This window comes from Bison bison, unplaced genomic scaffold, assembly GCF_000754665.1.
Source record: "Bison bison bison isolate TAMUID 2011002044 unplaced genomic scaffold, Bison_UMD1.0 scf7180017864499, whole genome shotgun sequence".
NCBI lineage: Eukaryota > Metazoa > Chordata > Mammalia > Artiodactyla > Bovidae > Bison > Bison bison.
In genome coordinates, this window is record NW_011495058.1 from 4,529,508 (window position 1) to 4,535,722 (window position 6,215).

Consider the following 6,215-nt stretch of genomic DNA (forward strand, 5'->3'; position numbering starts at 1 on the left):
TATGCCAAAGCCTTTGTGTGGATCACAATAAACTGTGGAAAATTCTGAAGGAGATGGGAATACCAGACCACCTGACTTGCCTCTTGAGAAATCCGTATGCAGGTCAGGAAGCAACAGTTAGAACTGGACATGGAACAACAGACTGGTTCCAAATAAGAAAAGGAGTACATCAAGGCTGTATATTGCCACCCTGCTTATTTAACTTAAATGCAGAGTATATCATGAGAAATGCTGGGCTGGAAGAAGCACAAGCTGGAATCAAGATTGCTGGAAGAAATATCAGTAACCTCAGATATGCAGATGACACCACCCTTATGGCAGAAAGTGAAGAGGAACTAAAAAGCCTCTTGATGAAAGTGAAAGTGGAGAGTGAAAAAGTTGGCTTAAAGCTCAACATTCGGAAAACAAAGATCATGGCATCTGGTCCCATCACTTCATGGCAAACAGTGGGAACAGTGGCTGACTTTATTTTTCTGGGCTCCAAAATCACTGCAGATGGCGATTGCAGCCATGAAATTAAAAGATGCTTACTCCTTGGAAGGAAAGTTATGACCAACATAGACAGCATATTAAAAAGCAGAGACATTACTTTGCCAACAAAGGTCCGTCTAGTCAAGGCTGTGGTGTTTCCAATAGTCACATATGGATGTGGGAGTTGGACCATAAAGAAAGAAAGCTGAACGCTGAAGAATTGATGCTTTTGAACTGTGGTGTTGGAGAAGACTCTTGAGAGTCCCTTGGACTGCAAGGAAATCAAACCAGTCCATCCTTAAGGAAATCAGTCCTGAATATTCATTGGAAGGACTGATGTTGAAGAACTGTATATGATGTGCAGTAGAAATCCAACATCACCTTTTTGCACATGGCTTAAAGCTCAACATTCATAAAACTAAGATCCAGTACTTTGGCTACCTGATGCGAAGAGCTGACTCATTTGAGAAGACCTGATGCTGGGAAAGATTAAGGGCAGGAGGAGAATGGGACGACAGAGGATGAGATGGTTGGATCGCATCACCGACTCAATGGACATGGGTTTAGGTTAACTCCAGCAGTTGGTGATGGATAGGGAGGCCTGGTTTGCTGCGGTTCATGGGGTCACAAAGAGTCGGACACAACTGAGTGACTGAACTACCCAATAGGCAACTCCCCATTCTCCCCCTCCCTGCTTGTAACCACCATTCTGTGTCTCTGAATTTACTACTCTAGATACCTCATATAAATGGAGTCATATATATTTGTCCTTTGTGACTGGCTTATTTCACTTAGCATAATATTCTCAAGGTTCATCCATAGTGTTATCATATTGCAGAATTTCCTTTCTAAGGCTGGATACTACTCCATAGTATGTATATATCACATTTTGTTTATCCTTTATCCACCCACTGATGAACATTTGAGTTGCTTCTACCTCTTGAGTATTGTGAATAGTGCTATGAATATGGATGTGCAAATGTCTTTCCAAAATCCCGCTTTGAATTCTTTTACAGATCTATCCAGAAGTGGGATTGCTGGGATATATGGTAATTTTGGGCTTCCTCAGTGGCTCAGCAGTGAACAATCTGCCTGCAATGTGGGAGGCTTGGGTTTGATCCCTGGGTTGGGAAGATCTCCTGGAGGAGGAAATGGTAATCCACTACAGTATTCTTACCTGTAGAATCCCATAGACAGAGGAGCCTGGTGGGCTACAGTTTATAGGGTTGCAAACAGTTGGACATGACTGAAGCGGCTGAGGATACATGCATATAATTTTATTTTTATTTTTTTGAGGAACCTCAATACAACTTTACATAGTGGTTGAGCCATTTTGTTTCCACCAATAGTTCACAAAGGTTCCAGTTTCTCCACTTTATCAACACCTATTGTTTTCTGTTATTATAATAATGAACATTTAAAAAATTATTTTTGGCTATGCTGGGTCTTTGTTGCTGTATGGACTTTCCTCTAGTTGTGGCAAGCAGAAGCTACTCTTCATTGCAGTATGCGGGCTTCTCATTTTGATGGCTTCTCTTGTTGCAGAACACAGGCTCAGTGTTTGTGGCACACAGGCTTAGTTGCTGTGTGCCATGTGGGATCTTCCCAGACTAGGGATCAAACCTGTGTTTCCTGCATTGGCAGGCAGATTCTTTACCACTGAAACACCAGGGAAGCCTTGTTATTATTTGTTAATAGTAGTCATCCTAATCTGTGTCTCTCATAAAGACACTTGTCATTGGACTTAGGGCCCACATAGATAATCCAGGATTATCTCATCAAAATCCTTCATTATATTTGCAAGATCCTTTCTCCAAGTAAGGTGACATTCACAGGTTCTGGGGACTCAAACATTGACATGTCTTTGGGGGACCATCATTCATACTCCCTTTATTTTCCTCCCTGATACTTTCCTCCATCTGACATGCTATATATTTACTCATTTATCTTATTGATAGACAATAATTAAAATAAATCTGCAAGGACAAGGATTTTTGTTTCATTCACCAGTGTGTTCCCAGGGTTTAAAAGTGTCTGGTACAAATGTCTACTCAGCAGATACTGGTTGATGAATGGCTAGCTAGCCTAGGTCAAGGCTTGCAGGAATTTCTTCCTCCCACCTTTGCAGGGTAAAGGTCTGGGACCAGGGGAATTAGATTACCTAAGACAGGTTTCTTCCTGTGGGGAATGCAATTTTTTGTTTTGGCTGTGCCATGCAGGATTTTAGTTCCCCGACTAGTGATTGATCTCTAACCCTCCTACAGCAGAAGCGCGGAGTCTTAACCACTGGACTGACAGGAAAGTCCCAATAATATCAAGATTACCCATCAATTAGGACAAATTCCAGGGTTCTTTTTAAGGAAAAAAAAATACAGATACCATTTTTTGCTAAAGTGATTTAGCATTCCTTGGATAAATGGCTGATTTTATGCCTACGGCAGGAAATGTACAAAATGGAAAACAAGGAAGACCCTAAAGACTACTACAATTGTGTCAAAAGGGTATAGCAAAACAATGTTTTATTGGAGAATTTGAGCATTATAAAGGGTAATGGGTTTAATGCACTGAAACACACTGTCTTACTATAAATCCTCACTGGCTCTAGATTTGTTTGAAGGATATACCAAGTGCAGAGAAACATGTTAAATATCACATGAAGAAACAACCAACCAAATTCAGAATGTGGAAAATTCTATGGGTTCAATGATCAAGTTGCTTCAATAAGTAGATGGCATCACCATCATCAATGGAAAGGGAAGGGGAATTGCTTATCCACAGATTTGGCTTCCTGTGGTCCACAGCAGTCTGAAAATATTAAATAGAAAATTACAGAAACAACTCATAAATTTTAAGTTGCTCACTATTCAGAGTAGTATGGTAAATCTTGCTCTGTCCTGCCTGGGACAAGAATCATCTCTTTGTCCAGGCATATCCTGCCTGTTTATAGCGGCCCTCTTAGTTATCAGACTGGCTGTACCACTATCACAGTGCTTAGGTTTAATCAACAATGACCCCAAAGTGCAAGAGTAGTTAGGTTGGCAATTCAGGTAAGCCAGAGAGAAGCTGCAAAGTGCTTCCTTTAAGTCAAAAGGTGAAAATTCTCAACTTACTAAGAAAAAAAAATCTTATGCTAAAGTTGTTAAGATCTATATTAAAGGGTGAAACTTCTGTGAAATTGTAAAGAAAGAAAAATTCTTGCTGGTTTTGCTGTTGAACCTCAAACTGCAAAAGTTACAACCACAACATGATTCCTGCTTAGTTAAGATGGAAAAGGCATTAAATTTGTACAAAACATTCTGATACCATATTCACATAACTCTTATGACAGTATGTTTTATTTTGCTATTAGTTATTGTTAATTTCTCACTGTGCCTAACTTATAAACATTACCATGGGTATGTATAGAATAAAACACACGGGAGGGAGAGAGGGAGAGATGTGGTTTCAGGCATTCACTGGAAGTCCTGGACCATATCCCCCTTAGATAAGGTGTGACTACTATGTATCAAAAGAGGTTTAAAAGATGTATCAATGAATGTAGTAAATAGTCCTTTAACAATCCAAAGTTTATTGAGATGGGGGTGGGGGGAACTAAAAATATACTAAGTACTAGAATTATTAAAGAATTATTTTTGTTTTGGGTGTGATAGTTATTAACAGTCCATATTGGCTAGAAATACACTGGAATATTTATAGGTAAAATTATATGATGTCCAGGGAATCTTTAACACACTTCAGGGAAAAAATGCAGAAATGGATAAATAAGGCAAAATTTTGATTCCTGTTGAAACTGGTTGCTAGTATATAAAAGCTCATTGTAACTATTCTATGTGTTTGGAAATTCTGTTAATAAAAATTTTAAGACAAATTTTCAACCTTCCTTTGCTCTAATTCCACACCCAGTAAGGACCTTTCTAGCTTCTTTTTTGCCTTCCTCTGTCCCACAAGAGGAATGCTCTCATTAGGAGATGTAAACATGCCTCATAGACCTCCTCATTCTAAGTTTTCCTCAAGACTTTTCCTCAATTTTCTTAGCCCAGATACTCATTCTCAAGTTGCACCAGTTTGTTCAAAGAAGGTGAAGGTCACAGAAAAGGGAGGAACCTGCACAGAGGTCGTCACTTAAACAAGTAGACTGTCCCCTACTGAATTTGGATGAGATCAGAAGTTGTCCGCATGACTGACTGCTGAATGTGGCCAGACTGTGACTTGTCCATTTCATTAAAGCTGAGTCATATGCTAATATTTAAAAATCAGATTTCATACTTAAATTTCCAGCTTCTAAAAAAAGAGAGCTTATTTTCCGTCCTCACCGCACAACTGCTGCTGCTCAGGAAAGGTTTCCTTGTAAAACTTCTTTAATGCCACTAGGATATTTGCCTTGGTTCAATCCTACTTTTTAAGAGATAAATAGGAATGTATCCAACACTGCAGATTCTTGGGTGGGGAAGACCCCTGGAGAAGAAAATGGCAATTCACTCCAGTATTCTTGCCTGGAGAATCCCACGGACAGAACCTGGCAGTTACAGTCCGTGAGGTCACAAGAGCCGGACACGACTTAGTGACTAACCGAACACAATACCAAGCACGATAAGAATGATTTTTACAGGATTTGTGTTTAGGAAGGATGGGAAGCAGCAGAACAAGCTCTGGACCCCCACTTGCACTTGTCACGTGCCCATCAGACCCACAAGGCTGGCTGGATTTTGTTCTGCTTCACATCTCTCTCCACTCTGAGCCCTAAACCACTGTGAAACAGTGGAGCAGACCCACAGCCCAAAGGACTGCACGTTCCAAATCTTCACCTAGAAGACAATGAGCAGTTGGACAAGTTGAGAGAGAACCATAAGGGCTGGAAACAGAGGCGGAGACGCCGCCAAGCCTCGCCCTTTGGGTGCAGTCTTGTGATCACTGAACCATCTCTATTCGTCCCTCCTCCCACACACCTCTCACCTTTAGCCCAATCTCCACTTTCTCTTCCTGGTAAGCACCCTCGGGTGACTATCTGTGAGCACTTCCGTGTATAACCCTAGCAGAGGAGTGTCAGAAAATAATCATTGCCACGCCGTCATCTCAAGTAACAAAACTGATGAACTCCTAAAATCTGGAACACCTAAACCTGTTGGCGCCCCAGGGCTTGGAATACCGTTTCCTGTAGGTCTGTTGGAGCCCCACCCAGGTGAGGCTTCCACCCCGGGGTCATGGCTTCCAAAGCCTCGGTGAGCCGCTACTCCAGGCGGCACCGAATGCGCCTGAGGCTCCTACACGGTTTCTCACACCGGTATCCACCTAGTCGGGGTCTTGGGAACGGTCTGTCGGTCCCCGGATTCCGACTTTCCTTTCCTCGGTGGACCCCGAGTTCGGAAGCCTACGTCGACCCAATCTTCCGGATACAGCACCCACACCTCGGCGCAGGCTGACGGGCAAGCAGCAGGGGCGAAGGAGGTGTCAACGTTTCCATACTCTTGCTCTGCCACGCCGCGCTTGCTGGGAGCACCGCGCAGGCGCGCGCGTGCGCACTGAGCAGAAGCCGCTTGTTGGCAGTTGACGGAGCCCACTGCGCCTCCAGAGAGCGGGAGGGATCAGCCAGTCTCCGGGCGTCCTGCCTGTGCGCACTCTCCCCTCGGCCCTGTAACTTGGTCGAAAAGACGCGGGCGGGGCGGGGCGGGGCGGAGCGGACGCAAAGCGGGAGTCACCGCGCAAGCGCGTCCTGCGCCTGGTCTTTCTGCGTCGTCAGGGAGCGG